At 48.6% G+C, this 17313-nt stretch overlaps 1 protein-coding gene across 3 annotated transcripts in view; it reads left to right on the top strand.

Moving 5' to 3' along the window:
- Window positions 1-17313, top strand: part of HDAC4 (histone deacetylase 4) — a 183526-nt gene that overhangs the window by 48616 nt on the left and 117597 nt on the right. The gene's annotated exons all lie outside the window — the stretch shown is intronic.

The following is a 17313-nucleotide window of genomic DNA, read 5'->3' as shown; positions in this document are numbered from 1 at the left end:
CCCTGGAATGACATGAGCTTTAAGGTCCCTTCCAACCCAGTCATTCTGGGATTCCATGCAAACAAGCTGGACAGTGGTTATTCTTGATGATGAAAAATCTGTGGCTGTGGTTGTGCACAGTGTGAAAATTCTCATGTGAAATACTAGGAAAAGCTGAAATACAAAGAGGTGATGGAATTGCTTTGAGATAATTTTTTGGTCTCTTTTCTTGAGGTGTCAGTGTGTGCATTAAGCATTCTGTGCAGCTGGGAAAAATGTTTTGTTTTTAATTTTAGCCCTGCTAATAAAGTCTTGTCATGTATGTCAATGAAGCAGAAAGAAAATTACTCCAGAGCTAGCTGTAGGTTGTCATTAAAACTGATTTCCTGCATTAAGCCAAAAAACAAGGCAAGATTTCATTTCTGGACTTCCTAAAGATGTTCATCACATTGACAGTTTCCTAAGCCCCAAACCCTGAGAGCTATAGAAATTCATCCTGTATATGAAAGTATTTGCTCTTGTCTGTCACCTTGTCCTGATCTTCACATGTTGATCTCCTGCTGCCCTCTCTATTTTTAAAATAATTTGCTTCAGCTTCCAGCTGTTGACTCTTGCAGGCAGCTGCTTGTAGGGTTCTGCCTGCAGAATCCCTTTCTGAAATAAGGATAAGAAGTGATCTGTTGTTTGGAGAGCACAGCTGAAGGCACATCCTGCCAGATTCCTGGGCAGCAGTGCCGGGGGGAAAACTCCTGCCATGACTGCATGGGCCCTTCTAAACTCCAGGAGGGTTTTGTTTTTGAGTTGTATTTAGGTTTTTTTTCCAATGATGACTAAGCCAGAACCTGAGGAGGGGTGACAACTGCAGTGCTGTGGGATTAAACTTTGTGTGCTTCAGTCTTTCGTGGTAATGTGTTTCTGAGAAATCTCTCCTTGTGTTCTGCTCCCCCTCCCTCTGTGTTTTCACCCTCAGGAGTTAGTTCTGAAATGCTGGAGCTGATGGAATCACTTCTCCTTAGGCTGCTTCAGCTGCAGCAGTGCAGAGATGCTGAAGGCATTTTTGAACCAGGTGGAAGGGTTGTGTGGCACTGGAAGGAAGCTCTTTTAGGCTTTGCCCTTCATTTAAAATCTCTTCTCTGCAGTGGAGTAGCACTGGTTCCTAGAAGCACAGAATCTCCAGAGCTGGGAGGGACCCCCAAGCATCATCCAGCCCAAGGCCTGAGATGCAAAGCCAAGCCTACTGCAGGGGCAGTGTCCCAGGAGGGGGGTCTGGAGTGCACTGAACAGAGATGTTGGTGTGGATCTACCCTGCCTCTGGTTCTCTCTGCTTGGAGTCTGCTTTCTCCCAGGGTCCTGGAGGCTGCTGCCAGCTTGGTTTAGGGTTTATCTCCATCTAACCACAAGGCAGAAGTGGGTGGAGGTGAGCCTTGTGGAGCTGGGAGGGAGGACACTTCCATCGCTCATCCCTAAGGGAGCTGCTTTCCCTGGGTCACTGTGGGGCAGCTGGGATGAGAGGTGAGGGGCTGGGAAATCCTGGTGGTGCTGGGAGAGGCTTCAAAACACCAGGAGCCAGAGGGCTGTGAGTGATGCATGGATCTGGGCAGCTCTTTGGGAAGCTCAGGTGCAAACATGAACTTGTTCCAGCAAAGCCAGCTCAGAATCCAGAGGCTTTGGATTGCTGTGCTAGCAGAGCTGAAGGCTGAGGACCAGAGGTTTGGTGCAAGCCACTGGGCAGATCTTGATACCATTTTCCACCCCTAATCCATTGAAATCCACTTTTCCACCCCAAGGTGTTCCTTGGATTGATGAGTGGCCTCAGAAGTCATGGATGTTGGAATTTTCTTACCTACAGTCATGTTTGCCTTGAAATGGTTTGTGAGAAAATTAGTATGACACAATGTCTTCAGTTTGTTTGGTGGTGTTGGCAGGAACTTTGTACATTCTCTTTTGTCTCCTAATTGTTTGCAGGAACGTAATGGTGTCATTTTCATGAGTTAATTATGGTAGAAGTTTGTTTGCTGTCTTTGTGTGTGGTGTGAGAGCTGCAGCAGCACAGCACCAGCCTGCTGCTGGTGGCAGGGACCCTCCTGTGGCCCAGCAGCTCTTCCTTCCCCCAATTCCCACTTTTTTCCAGCTAGGAGAACGAGGTGTTTGTGATCCGTGCCGTGTCTCTTTGTGAAAAACGCCAATCACTTGTTTTTGAAATTTTAAAAGTTTAATAGTAATAAAATGGCTATAAAATAGTAATATAATTAGAATAATAAAAATTTGGACTATTAGGATTTAGGACAATATGAGACAATAAGAACAAAGAGTTATGGACAGTCTGGGTACCTTTTTCTGGGCAAAATAAGCCCGAAAAAGGACCCACGTTAACAGAGGATTAACCCTTAAAAGCAACAGCCTGTTGCATATTCATACACCTCATCCATGATGCATAAATTCCATTCAAACACAGGATTCTGTCTGGGCAGTGTCAACTTCTTCCTCTGAATCCTGACAGCATCTTCAGGGCTAAGCAAGGTGGGAAGAAGTTCATTTCTTCTGATAGTGGAGCAATAAATTCTCTTTCTCTGAAAGATTCAGGTGTCCTGTGGCTGCTATCTCGCTGCGAGTCCTTTTTTTAGAAAAGTATCTTACATAGCATAGTTTCTATTTTAACATTATGTTATAACCTAAAACTATATTTAACACTACTAAAAAAATTAATACAGCATCACTTTCTGACATAACACATATAATATTCATTTTCATATTTACAAAAAGCCAATCATAAAATACGCATTTTTCACATCTTGAATTCGTAAATCTTTTAGGAGTGAGATTCACAAAGTATGGCAGGATCCTTACAGTGTGCTCCAGGGTGATCCTGAGATCCCAGCATTACCCACACCCGTGGCTGCCCTGTGCAGAGCTTTGTGAAGTGCAGCCAGCACAAGAGCTGCGGTTCAGGGCTCTTTCTCAAGGCCCCCTTTTAAAATGGGGGAAAACTTTTTTTGTTCCGGCCCCAAAGCAGCCTGGCCCTGCTCTTGAGAAGCTCAGGTGATAGGAAAAGAGGAAGGAAAGTGGGGAGAGAGGGAGTAGGCTGGGCTTGGCCATGGAAAGGTCACACTGCAGGAGTGGGGTGGAGTGTGCCCATGGGTTATCCCTCAGCCCCGCCGGGATTGTGCCGTATTTGACACACCAATCTTCCCTGCCGAGCTGCGGGGAGGTACAGCGAGCTGCTAACTACACATTTGTGTCCCAAGATTTATTACAACCTGGGAAAATGCAGAATGTCTGTGGTGCGAGGGGAGGAAGAGGAGGAATGACGCCTCCCTTCCCTGAGGGGCCCGGTTTGAGCGCGGCCCTGCAGCGCTGAGGGTCGGAGCCATCGGCCAGTTCACCCCGTGCTGGTTTTGTGCTCTGAGGCTCGGAGCCATGGGCCAGTTCAGCCCGTGCTGGTTTTGTGCTCTGAGGGTCGGAGCCATCGGCCAGTTCAGCCCGTGCTGGTTTTGTGCGCTGAGGGTCGGAGCCATCGGCCAGTTCACCCCGTGCTGGTTTTGTGCGCTGAGGGTCGGAGCCATCGGCCAGTTCAGCCCGTGCTGGTTTTGTGCTTTGAGGGTCGGAGCACATCGGAGAGTTCACCCCGTGCTGGTTTTGTGCTTTGAGGGTCGGAGCCATGGGCCAGTTCGGCCCGTGCTGGTTTTGTGCTTTGAGGGTCGGAGCCATGGGCCAGTTTGGCCCGTGCTGGTTTTGTGCTCTGAGGGTCGGAGCACATCGGAGAGTTCACCCCGTGCTTGGTTTTGTGCTCTGAGGATCGGAGCCATCGGCCAGTTCAGCCCGTGCTGGTTTTGTGCTTTGAGGGTCGGAGCCATCGGCCAGTTCAGCCCGTGCTGGTTTTGTGCTTTGAGGGTCGGAGCCATCGGCCAGTTCAGCCCGTGCTGGTTTTGTGCTTTGAGGGTCGGAGCCATCGGCCAGTTCAGCCCGTGCTGGTTTTGTGCTCTGAGGCTCGGAGCACATTGGAGAGTTCACCCCGTGCTGGTTTTGTGCTCTGAGGATCGGAGCACATCGGAGAGTTCACCCCGTGCTTGGTTTTGTGCTCTGAGGATCGGAGCCATCGGCCAGTTCAGCCCGTGCTGCTTTTGTGCTTTGAGGGTCGGAGCACATCGGAGAGTTCACCCCGTGCTGGTTTTGTGCTCTGACAGCGATGAATCACCCGCTCAGCTCCTGATTTGCGTCAATCAAACCACATTTAAGGGCGCCTTTGTTCGCAGCCTGGAACGCCAGGCCGGGGCAGCGCTGCTCCAGCGGCTCCTCTCCGGCAGCCCGGGCTCAGCTCCGGGGACAGAGCCCCTGCTTTAAGGGAGAGGTGGGGACTTGCTGTTCTTTCCCTTCCAGCCCTCTCCCGCTGGATGCTGGGTGTATAAATTCGTCTTGGAATGCATCTTCTCTTCAAGAGGCTGATCCGTGAGCTCCCGGTGTGGAAGCACGGGGCTTCTGCCCAAGGTTGCTGTGATGAGTGTTTTTGTGTGAAGGGATGCAGGTTTATCTTTGTATTTCATTACTTGTGGGTTTCAGTTTCTTGTTTTTTCTTAATAAGAATTTCAGTCGAATTAGAGTTTCTCTAGGAGTGTTTGGACGATGCTCTCAGGCACAGAGTGGGATTCTTGGGGTTGTCCTGTGCAGGGTCAGGCGCCGGACTGGATGATCCCTGCAGGGTGTCTTCCAACTCAATAAATTCTGTGATTGTTACAGAATCCTCTTTCTGACCTAGAAACTGTGACTGCCATGGGATCACGAGCCAGGCAGAGGCAGTGCTGAAATGCAGCTCCCAGCTCCAGGGGGATTGCAAGCCCCGAAATAAATCCCCTTGGCAAACTCAGCCCTGGGGTGGGACACAACTTGGTGCTGCTGCTGCTGTGCAGGAGGGCTTTTGGAGAGGTGCTAAAAACCCCAAAAAACAGCCAAACCCCACAAAAGTCTTATCTGCTCTTCACTTCAAATCTCTGGTACCTTAGAGAGGTCTCCAAGCTGGATACAGAACTGTTCTGGGAGCTGGCTGGGTTTTTCTGGGCTCCCTTTGAGCCTGCCTGGTGAGGGCTGCCTTGGGGAGATGGTGCTTCTCTTGTGGTGTGCAAAGTCCACTGGAAATCCTTCTCCTTTTCCACTTCTAAGTATCCTCTTTCACCCGTAGGTGAGTGTGACCACATTGCCTCCTCTCCTCTTTCCTCCCAGCCTTCAGGGCTGGTAGCTGAGGTCCTGCCCTGCTCCCATGTCCCTGTCCAGGCATTCCCTGCTCTCCCTTGTCCTAAATGCACCCCTGACCCAGTTCATTCCCAAACCATTTCCCTGCCTCTTCCTCTCTCCATGCTTTCAGCCCATTGAAGTCTCTTCTCCTGCTTCCCGTCCCCCTCTGGCACGAGTCCTTGTGCTCATCAAAACATTGATCTCATGGGCTGTAGTCTTGCCAGCATAATAAGGCCACTGCTCTTCCAAGCACTTTTTTTTCCCCTCCCCTTACAAACACAGAAACAATTTTTATTTTTATTTTCTTCGTTCAGCTTGCTCTCACTATTTTTCAGGCTGAAATTAGAGGATTAATTCCTGCTTTCCTGCTGACAGTTGTGAAAACGAGCTAATTTCCAAGTGTCAGGATGCTGATCCTTCTCTCATTCAGTTCCCAAAGAAGGTAATAAAAGAACTATAAGAATAAATCGCTGTAGCAGATGCAGCACATGGGCATATGGTGGTCTATTAATTCCCCATGTTCCACCCAGCTTTTAAAATAAATCAATAAATGTTGATAAAACACTAGAGAGCATGCAGGGTTTTTCCCCTCCACCCATCTTTTCCTGCTCTGGACTCTCCGATCGTTAATTTTGGCAGGTTTTGGACAACCTCAGAGTTTCCCCATGGAAATGAGCACTCACAGGCCTGCCTCCCTCATTCTCCACACTTGGGGATCTTGTTCCCAGCTGGTTTTACTCCTTGGAGGCAATCCCTGGCACAGGCTGTCCACAGGGCAGTGGTGGAGTCCCCATCCCTGGAGGGATTTAAAAGACAAGTGGATGTGGCACCTGGGGACATGATTTAGTGATGGCCTTGGCAATGCTGAGGGAACAGTTGGATTTGATGATCACAGAGGACTTTTGTTGATTTTATGGCTCTATCAAATAGATCTTTTCTCTGTTTGGAATTTTCTACTGATCCTTGTCCCTGTTTAAAGGTGTGTCAGAGGTGTTTAGGAGCCCCTTAGGGAGCTGCCCTTCCTCAGCCTGGCTTCCACAGCTGCTCTGGGCACCCTGTGCCAGGGCCTGCCCACCCTGCCAGGGAACAATTCCTAATTCCCAATATCCCATCCAGCCCTGCCCTCCTCCAGCTTAAGGCTGTTCCCCCCTTGTCCTGTCGCTCTGTGCCCCTGTGAAATTCTCCTTTCCTTGCTGTGGATCCAGAACAAGCTGAAAAGGCAGGAGGGAGAATGCTTTTTCCATCCTCAGCTAAAGGAAGGCTTTTGGCAGAAATGCAGTGGAAATTAAAGTTCAATCTTTCTATTAGCTTGACTTAAGTGGAAATTGTTAAATACTCTGGGATGCTGTCATTCTCGAACTTAGGGCTACACTTGGAAGTTTTCTGGGGACGTTTCTGCTTTTTTCTTTCACCATTTTCTGGGTCCTTGATTTACTCCTCAACTTTTTTAAGCTCTTCACAACAAAAAGTCTTCCTGTTGGGTTTTTCATTATTCTTTCACTCTTCTAAGTGCTACTTGTGAGCTCCAACCTGTCAATATTAACACAGAATCCATAGGCCAGGACCTTCTGTTTTATGCTGGTTTAGTGAGTGATGTTCCCTTTTACTTGAGAACTGCAGATGCTTCAAGAAGCCTTTTACCCTTTGGCAGCAGAGCTGCTGGAGTGCTCTTGGCGGGCAGGCTAGAGCCTGGCTCCTTGCTCTTCCCAGGGATCAGACAGACAAAAACTGGTGAAAAATCAAATGATAAAATCTCAGGATATCCTGAGTTCGAGGGAACCACAAGGATCATCCAGTCCAGCTCCTGGCCCTGCAGAGGACACCCCAACAATCCCACCCTGTGCCTGAGAGTGTTCCCCAAATGCTCCTTGAACTCTGGATAAGGTATGTATGACTAGAATTTCCAGCTGGGATTTTGAGTTGCAATGAAAATGGTTTATTTCTGAGAATCTGTGCAAAGGTTCTCTGTCCTTTGGAAATATAAAGTCAGCTTTCACTGACTTGTTCCTGGTACTTAAAAATATGGCTTTTAATTTGTATTAGATTAGGTGGAGGGGGTTGTTTATTATTATTACTATTTTGTTTTAATTAATACTTTTGCTGGCCTGCAGGCACAGTTGTTTTGCTTCAATCAGAAAGTTACTGCAGAGGCAGAAATGAGATGCAGGAGCAAGATGGGGAAGGGAAGGCTTCTGACAAGAGAGCTGGAGAGGGACTTCTCACAAAGCCATGGAGTGATGGGATGGGGGGGATTGGCCTTAAGCTGAAGGAGGGCTGGTTTTGATGAGATATTGAGGAGAAATCCTTCCTTGTGAGGGTGGGCAGGCCCTGGCACAGGGTGCCCAGAGCAGCTGTGGCTGCCTCTGGATCCCTGGAAATGTCCAAGGCCAGTTAGATGGGGCTTGGAGCAGCCTGGGACAGTGGAAGGTGTCCCTTCCAGTGGGTGGAACACCAGCTCCACACTGGTGCTGTGTCTCCTTAAGAGGGAAGATCCCTAAACTGTGGGTAAACAAGAGCTCCTTGGATCTGTGTGTTTCCAAACTGCAGGTTCAAAGTCCTTTGTGGTGGTTTTATACAGCATCTACTTCTGAGGAGAGATGATGATTTTGTGTGTGCAGAATAAAACCAACCAGTTTGTGTTTCTAATGGTGTCCACAGAGGAAAACCAGCTTTGCCTCAGGTGCTTTTGCTCATGGTTTTTGATGTGTGTTTAGGGAACCTGGCCTAAGGTGCTGCCCCAGGTGGGGGCTGGCTCAGCTCCCCCTCTCTGGGAGCCACACTGGAATCCTGGGGTCACTTCTGAACCCCTCGTGACAAGAGGGACACTGAGGGGCTGGAGCATGTCCAGGGCAGGGAACAGAGCTGGGGAAGGGGCTGGAGCCCCAGGAGGGGCTGAAGGAGCTGGGAAGGGGCTCAGCCTGGAGCAAAGGAGGCTCAGGGGGCCCTTGTGGCTCTGCACAGCTCCTGCCAGGAGGGGACAGCTGGGGGGTCGGGCTGTGCTCCAGGGAACAGGGACAGGAGCAGACGGAACGGCCTCAGGCTGGGCCAGAGGAGGTTTAGGATATTGGAAATTAGGAGAAATTTCTTCCCTGAAAGGGTGATCAGGTTTCCCAGGGCAGTGATGGAGTCACCATGCCTGGGAGTGAGAGGGTGTGTGGATGTGGCACTTGGGGGCATGTTTTGGGGCCTGTTCTGAAAACCCCCATTTCTGTGCCCCCATCCTGGTGCCTTTTTTGCTCTGCCTTTCCCCCACTAGCTGAGGCACAGTGCAGGGCTGGTGTCCCCAGCACCTGTGGCCATGGAGCTGCCTGTGCAGTCACAGCTCCACGTCCTGCAAAGCTCATCCTACCCATGAACAGCCAGGGCTTGTTTGAGTAGAAATGAAGTGAATCAAGGAGAGACCAGGCTGGAGGACACCAAAGAAACTCAAAACAGCCCCCCAAACTCCCCTCTCTTCTCCATCTCCTTCCAAGCGTGGAGGGAACAATTCCAACTGTCTGAACTAATCTCTAATCCCACACATCTCTTTGGAACTCCACTTAGCCCCAGATGATGGAATTTGTGGTGGTAATCACAATTTAAAAAGCAGGACAATAGCCTGGCAGCCTGTTGATAGTTTGTTCTCTTCTTGGCACACTACAGTTTTTAATTTCTTGAGGTGAAAAAATCAGCCATCCTTTCAAGACTTCAAGGTGCTGCTTCTGCTTCCTGCTGTGTTTTTTCAGGACTGAGAGAACTGTGTGCACAGCATATCCCAAACTGCTGGAGAAAGCCCCATGCCCTATTCTGCTGCCTGGTTTTTGGAAGGACAGGGGAAAGCAGGAGCAGCTGGTCCCTGGGTGATCCCCCCTCTGGTGGGACAAAGCTCTGCTGGTGGCTCTCACTTCTTTGGCTGCTTTGCTCAAAGCCTGTGGGTACTGTGAAGTCTCCCTTTCACAGGCAGAGCTTCCCAAGCCAAGCTGAAACCCCGAAGCAGGACTAGGAAGATGTTGTTTTAACCAGCTGTGTCCCATTTTCTTACTTTTTTTTCACCTTTCCTAAAGTTTGTGCTGCCCATCTCCCTACTCACGGTAATTCCACATCCTCTGCCCTGGGAGCTGCCTCTTTTGCAGTCAGTTCTCAATTCCTTATCCTCTTTTTACCTTTCCTGCTGGGTTTTGGTGGCTAACACTGATCAATGGATTTTATTGATGGTGGACAAGACAGATGGAGTGTGCATAGCAGGAGTATTCTAGGAAATAAAATTGCTAAAAGCAGAGGAGATGCTTCTGATCTGTAACAGTCTGGTACAAGCACATTGGTGTCTTGTGCTGGAAATGTCAAAAGGTGATGAAATAGAAAATATTTTGGATCTCAGCCATTCATTATAAATGGCAGATGAATTTGTTTTGAGGCAAAGTTATTCCAGACTGTGCATGTGGCACTTGGGGACATGGTTTAGTGGTAGAGTTGGCAGCGTTAGGGGAATGGTTGGGCTTGGTCTTAGAGGTTTTTTTCCAGCTTCAATGATTCCATGATTTGGTCGGAGACCAGTGACTGGCAGGGTGGCAGGTCTGGGGTAGGAGGTCTGGAAAAGTGGCTTGGGGATTGCTGCCATTCCTTGAACTCAGCCTTTCCTCTTGGTGCCCGTTATTTTCCATGTTAAAAATGAGACACATCAGAAGGGGGAATTTGGGCACGGGTGTTCTGTGGCACTGAAGGGCATTTAGGACTGAGGAAGCCAAAGTCTGTGGTACCTTCACGAGCCAAGGAATTCAAACACAAATGAGGACGATCATTGTTATCCAGAGCTGGTCATCCTCATCCAAGAGCCTGTTTCTGCTCTCATATGGTCTCATAGGATGGGAGTGCTGGCAAATCACAGAATCATGGGATGGTTTTGGTTGGGAGGGACCTTAAAACTCTTCCAGGTCCACCATCTTCCACTATCCCAGGCTGCTCCAAGCCCCAAAGTCCAACCTGGCCTTGGACACTTCCAGGGATTCAGGGGCAGCCACAGCTGCTCTGGGCACCCTGTGCCAGGGCCTGCCCACCCTGCCAGGGAACAATTCCTAATTCCCAATCTCCCATCCATCCCTGTCTCTGGCAGTGGGAGCCATTCCCTGTGTCCACTCCCTCCAAGCCTTGTTAAAATCCAGAGCTTTGGGGTTTGTGCCTGTGTTGTAAGTGGTGGATGTGTTAGGAAAAGCGTGCCTGCCTCCCTCTGGGGGCTGGATGGGAGAGGAGGATCTGCTCCAGGCTGGGCTTCCCACAGCCTGGGAACACACTGAGGCTCTGTGTGGAGCTGAGACAGCTGGGTGGAAGGGATCCACATAAATCAAGGATACCAGGAGAACAAGCACGGCATCTGCAGCACAAAGGGAAGGCAGAAGCATGAGGCTGGATATGTGGTGGGACACTTTTGGAAGTGCCTGGCTTTCCTTCCTTCAGTTGGAAATCCAGCTGCTGGGCTGCATTTTTTTTTCCTGCTGCATTCTTCATTTGGAGCATTGTTTGTGCTACCCTTGAACAGTGACTGCCGAAGCTTCTTCACTTGTGTGGGCAGCCCTGGAAGTCTGTTTTCCATCTTTCAGAAGATTCCAGCTAGTTAGGGTTCCTTTGTCAATCAATTTTCTCTTGTTTACCAGGGTATTAGGAAGCTGGAATAGAAGCAGTGTGTGTTTTGCCTTAGGAAACATCAGCAGCCCAGTCACCATTCCAGAAATTCCTCTCAACTCTTTTTTTTTTTCCCTGTCTGTAGCAAAGCTCACAAGGATTGTGAACGCTGTAAATGTAAATTTGAAAAGGTCAAACCTCATGTATGCTGGAGACAGGAGTAGAGGACGACAGCGATGCAGGGGTACAGTGAATTTCAAACTGTGGCTTGAGAACAAGATGTTCAAAAAAACCTGTCCAAGGACATGCCTTGGGTATCGAGGAGGAGTTTGAGGGAAAGCAGTCAGGATTTATTTGTGTTACTTGGTGGCTTCCTAACATGCAGCAGAGAGGGATCAAACCACAGGGTGAGGCTGGAAATCAGGAAAAGGTTCTTTCCCCAGAGGGTGCTGGCACTGCCCAGGCTCCCCAGGGAATGGGCACAGCCCTGGGGCTGACAGAGCTCTTAGGGGTGCACAGGGTGGAACTGTTGGGGGGTCTGTGCAGGACTAGGGGTGGACTCCATGGTCCTTGTGGGTTCCTTTCAGGATGTCCTCTGGCTCTTTGAAAGGCTTTGGATTGGAGAGTCTTTGTGTAGAGCTGCAGCTCTGCCTTGATGCATTTCCAATACCAGGAGTGAACACCCCTAGCCAGCGCCGAGGGAATCTTATCTGCATTGACAAATGTCAAGTGTTTTCAGCTGCTCCTTTGCTCGTGGTGCACAAAGGATGAACGATTCCTGCTGGCTGGGTGTTGGGGGGGGGTGAGGGGATTGAAATGTGGGCCAGGATTGATTTTTTTTGGGGGAGGCCATTGATTGGCACTGCTGGCTTGATGGGAATGTCAGCACAGCAGTGCCTGCGGCCAGCAAAAGGCAGGGGATGGATTCTCCATCAGTGGCTGGAGGAAGGCAACCCAGAAGTAGCTGTTGGTGTAAAACACTGGAGGATGCAGCCAAAACTAATGGAGGTATTTGCTATTTAGCACATTTGTAGTCACTGTGGTTTCTTATTTTAAACAACATCCAGATAGGACAATATGTTCAGGCTCACAATGTGCACTGATTCTAGGGAATGGGAAAACTGAGCCTCCTTTTCTCCAGGTCCAGCACATTTGGGTTTATTATGTGGAGCCCATATTCCCTGTTTGCTGATCATATTTTCAATGTTTTTCCCCTCCCATGATAAGCAGGGACCTCTTGGCTGCAGAAGCTCTAAAGGAATTCTGATGGATTTCTGGGAGTTGCCAGCTGAATTTTGGTTGGGGCACACAGAGGGCTATGGAAAGCATGGCTTTAAGGTGAGAAATGGGAGATAAATAAAACCAGATTAAGAAAAAAAGCCCTGAAAACAAAACCCAAAATCATCCCTTTTTTGCCTGACTACTTCTGACTAAATGGTGCCTTAAGGAGTAACTGAAGTAGTAAACCCAAGTGTCTTAATTTAGACTTTTCTACTTGCAGTGATGAAGCAAAACCCAACATAATGACACAAAAATGAGTTCAAATGAACTGGAACAACCTGGGCTAGTGGAAGGTGTCCCTGCCCATGGCAGGGAGGTTGGAACTGGATGAGCTTTCATGTCCCTCCCAGCCCAAACCACCTACTCACAATTACATCTGGAGACCTCTGCTGAGTACTTTTTAGAACATCTATTTCCTTTTGTAACACACAAAAAGTATTTCATCATGCTGATTGTTCACTCAGAGGGATCCTCAGGGACTCAGAGGTCCCCTGGGTGTTGCAGCTCCTGAGGTTCCTGATTCCCTGTGAAGGCTGTCTCCAGACAGACCTGGAGTGATCCACTTGTGGAAGTGAAGCTCATGAGGTGGTTTGGTGCTGTTCAGCCCCCTGTGAAGGCTGCACCTTGAGGTTAAAAGTTCTGTGCCCTAAAGGAACAGACAACAATACTCATTAAAATGCCTTTTAGTTTGTTTTCGCCTCTTTGTCACATTATTTTGAACATCAAGTCCAGCGTTGAGGTCGCACTCAGGGATGAGGTTTAGCAGTGGTACTGAGTTGATGGTTGGACTCAATGATCTTGGAGGGTTTTTCCAACCTTTTCTGCAATTCCATGATTTTGGGTTGGCCTTGTGTTAAGACAGACTTGCTTCTCCTTGGCTTGGAAACAGGAGTTGCTCCTCTACGCACCAGGAATTAGAAATATCCATTTTCAAAATGTGCCGTTCTCGTGTTACTGTGTTTAATGCAATTTAAAATGCTTTTACTAAAGCAAATCCATATTACTGGAATTATCTACTATTACTAGATTAGATCGCCATGGAATAATGATCCATTGTGGTAAGGAAAGCCCATTATGCATTGCAGGAGCATTTCAGCTGCTGTGAACCCCTCATGTGCCACAGAACCAGAATAAAGGGAATTGTTGAGTGCGAGGGAGTTGGGGATTGTGCCTTTCTGGTGGCAGTGGTGAGATTTTCCTCTGTTGGAGCTTTCTGCTGCTTTCCATCATCAGGCTGAATCAAGGGAGGTGCTGAGGGTGGGTGCTGGGAGCTGTCCTCTAGCTTGGGATTTGGTGGTCTCCATCCAGAGTTCTCTGTAGAAAGTGTCCAGCTTCTTCTTCATGGCTCTAGTTGAAGGGTAGTAATTCCCACAGAAATACGTAGTTTGTGTATTTTACAGTAAAACAGTGCTTTTGGTGAATGACTCCATGTTCTTATCTTTAGTTAAAAGTCACCCTTGGTGCTTGGAACTTTTGGGGGGTTTGTTTCTTTTGAGGGTGAAGAGCCAGTGGTGAAGTTTGGATTATGGTTGCTCTGGAGATGATTGGTTTTAACTGCATGATCAGTTTAATTGCTGTTTGTGTACTTCCAGGATTGTTGAACTGATGATTTTGATTTTGACCAAGCCCTATCTCCAGTTTTGTTTTGAGCACCCTGAATTAGCATGTTGGGACAGGATTTTGATTTCTGGGTGCCAATAGTTTTTGGTCCAAACTTTGTGCACAAACTTACTCAATTTTTATGTGCACCTGCTTGAAATCTGAGCAAAGCAAGGAGAAAACTTGTCCTCCTCCCTTTTTGAGAGTGAGAGTGGCATTCAAACATGTCATTATTGTCTCTAGCAGGCGTGGGGTGACTTGCAGTTCAGGCTGCTCTAAGCACGGTCATGTGGTATTTTCTAGGGTCCCCCGTGGTTGGAAGGAATGAATTTGACTCTGTATTCTTGAGGGCTAATTTATTGTTTTATGATATGATATGATATGATATGATATGATATGATATGATATGATATGATATTATATTATATTATATTATATTAAAGGATGCTGTACTAAAACTATACTAAAGAACAGAGAAAGGATACTCAGAGAAGGCTACAAAGAATGATAATGAATCTCGAGACTCTCTCCAGAGTCTGACACAGCTTGACTGTGATTGGTCATTAAGTCAAAACAATTCACATGAAGCCTATCAAACAACCACCTGCTGGATAAAAATCTCCAAACCACATTCCAAAGCAGCAAAACACAGGAGAAGCAAATGAGATAATATTGTTTTCCTTTTTCTCTGAGGCTTCTCAGCTTCCCAGGAGAAGAAATCCTGGGCAATGAGGATTTTTCAGAAAATATGACAGTTACACGGTCAGCTGGTCTGTGATCCATAAAAGGTTGGACCAAAAGGATTTTTCTCTGATGAGCCACAGATGTTCTGCTGTTACAGGCTTGGATGTGATATTGTGTGTGAAGATGAGTTTTCCATCTGAAAGATGGTGGGTGTAGCAGAAAGGGTGATGGAGCACTGGGAAAGGTTGGGGCTGAAAGCCTTGGGAGCCTGACAGCCATTGCTCCATCAAACCCAAGGCCTGATCTGTTTGCTGACCATCCTGTTTCCATGTCTCCATATTTATTTTCCTCAATGAAAAATCCCCCCCTTTTTTTCCCTCTGCTCTTTCCAATTCTACCATGTGCTCAGGCAGCTCCCAAGGCCAGAAGGCATCTGCTTAGTCCTGAAATCCTGCATGGTTCCTGTTGCCAGCAGTGTCCAGGGAGGCCTCCAAGCCTCAGTTTCCTTTGCCTCAGTTCTCCCTGCAGTCTCTGCTGCATCCAGGAATTTTTCCTGGGTTAGCATGAGTGTGGTGGGTTGTTGAATAAGTGTCCTCATGTCCCTTTTCTGCACTGGAAAGGATCAGAACCTTTGGATGCAGCCTGCATTTGAAATAGTTCATAGAATCACAGAATCTCCAGAGCTGGAAGGGACCCACAAGGATCACAAAGCCCAACCCCACAGACACCAGCAATCCCACTCTGGGCATCCCTGGGAATGGTGTTCAAACACTCCTGGAGCTCTGGCAGCCTCAGGGCTGTGCCCATTCCCTGGGGAGCCTGGGCAGTGCCAGCACCCTCTGGGGGAAGAACCTTTTCCTGAGGTCCATCCTAAGCCTCCCCAGCATCATCCCTTGTGTGGAACAACCTTATTTAGCTCGTGTGCTAGCCAGGCATGGGGCTGAAGGGCAATCCATGCTCTTTGCTTCCCATCACATACAGTTTGTTCCCTTCTGGAAGGAGGGAAGCCTTTTCTTCCCATGGCATCTCATTAGCTTGAACATCATGTCCTGTGAGCGTGTGGGCAGGAGCTGGAGCCTCATTTGAAGCTGTGGAAGAGCCAGGCTATCTTTCAGCTGGATTTCTTCCTGACAGTTTATTCATCCAGAGAGAAGGGAAAATTAAGCAGGCTACTGAACCTTCTCTCCTGCCTTGAAAATGTGCTTCGCCTCTCTCCCACTGCTGACAATTGCAGATAATTTCAAGGTGTTTTTCCCTACCCCCCTTCTCTTGCTTCATTCTTGTATCAGCAATCAGTTGTGAAAAACCTGCTGGAACATTTGGATCAGAGGGGCATTCTGTCTGTGGATCTGTGGCTCTGCAGTGGGGATCTGTGTGTGCTGAATAGTGGGTGATTGGGGAGTGGCTGGGTGCCAGCAGCACCTCTCCTGCTGAATGCTCAGGGAATCCTGGGGAGTTGGCTTTTTTTACTGTGCTGAAGTTCACAGGACCTGTCTCAGCAGATTAAACACCTCACTTTGATAGTGCTGATCTCCTGGAGAAACATTTAACTGGGAGGGTGGAATCCTGCCTTTATCCTGTTCGCCTCCCAAGAAGGATGGAAAATTTTATCCACTTTTGTTAAAAGGCTGCATTACGAGTTAAAACCAAAAGATCCCAGCACCACACAGGGAACAGGAACATTTTGCAGAATGGCTCTGGAAAGAGCCTGTTGGTTGAACATAATATTCCAGAGTGAAGTTAAATGCTTGGACTATGCTAATTTCTTGAGGACAGTCACCTTTTCAGATGGATTGCACCCTGCAGATGGTGGCAGATTGTGCCCTCCTCCACTCCTGCCAGGAGCGTGTGCTCACTGACAGAATCAAAGCAGCAAAAGGATGAAGCTCTCCAGAAGAGTTGATGAATCTCTTGCCTTTAAAATTGAAGTGCTTTGTGCCAGGGAAAATATCTATGAATATATTTATAGTCATGAACAGCGGAGTCTGGGCTCCTTCGTTGCAAGTGGGAAAATTGCTGTTCCACCAAGTCTGTGAAAGTGGAATCTACTTTTAGATGCTTTGAAATGGGAGTCTGTTTTTTTTTTTAATCTGGGTTTTAAAAATATCTGAAGTCCAAATTTTAGAAATCTGTACATAATTGACATGAAGATGATATATACAGACAATCTAAGCTGGCAGGTGTTATGGAATCACAGAATCCAGAGGGGTGTGGGTGGCAAGGGACCTTAGAGCTTATCCAGTGCCACCCCCTGCCATGGCAGGGACACCTTCCACTGTCCCAGGTGGCTCCAAGCCCCAGTGTCCAGCCTGGCCTTGGGCACTGCCAGGGATTCAGGGGCAGCCACAGCTGCTCTGGGCACCCCGTGCCAGGGCCTGCCCACCCTCCCAGGGAACAATTCCTAATTCCCAATATCCCATCCATCCCTGCCCTCTGGCAGTGGGAGCCATTCCCTGTGTCCTGTCCCTCCATGCCTTGTCCCCAGTCCCTCTCCAGCTCTCCTGGAGCCCCTTTAGGCACTGGAAGTGGCTTTGAGCTCTCCCTGGAGCCTTCTCTTCCTCAGCTCTCCCAGCCTAGCTCCAGAGCAGAGGGGCTCCAGCCCTTGTGATAAGGAAATGATGTCAGGAACAGGTAGATGGGGATGTTTTTCCTGCTGCCTGGTGTGATCCTGGTGGCTCTCTATGGAACAGAGCTGGGATAAAGGGGATGTGATGTGCTGATCCTGCAGGCAGCACCTCACCTGGGACTGATGTGACATCGGGACACGGTGGGTCCTGCACATCCCACCTGGAGTCTCGCAGTGCCTTGGGGAGCCCTGAGCTGTGTGTTGGGGTTTGCCCTGCACTGGGCAGGAGGAGCTGTCACCGTGCACAGGAGAGAGCCTGAAATAGAGCTGGCTCTGGGACACAGCCCCATCCATGCCTGGGAATGGCAGCGGGGGCGGTGCCT

Source organism: Agelaius phoeniceus, chromosome 7, assembly GCF_051311805.1.
Source record: "Agelaius phoeniceus isolate bAgePho1 chromosome 7, bAgePho1.hap1, whole genome shotgun sequence".
NCBI classification, from domain to species: domain Eukaryota; kingdom Metazoa; phylum Chordata; class Aves; order Passeriformes; family Icteridae; genus Agelaius; species Agelaius phoeniceus.
Note: the sequence above shows the minus strand (reverse complement) of the source record. Positions and strands in the feature narration are given on the sequence as shown.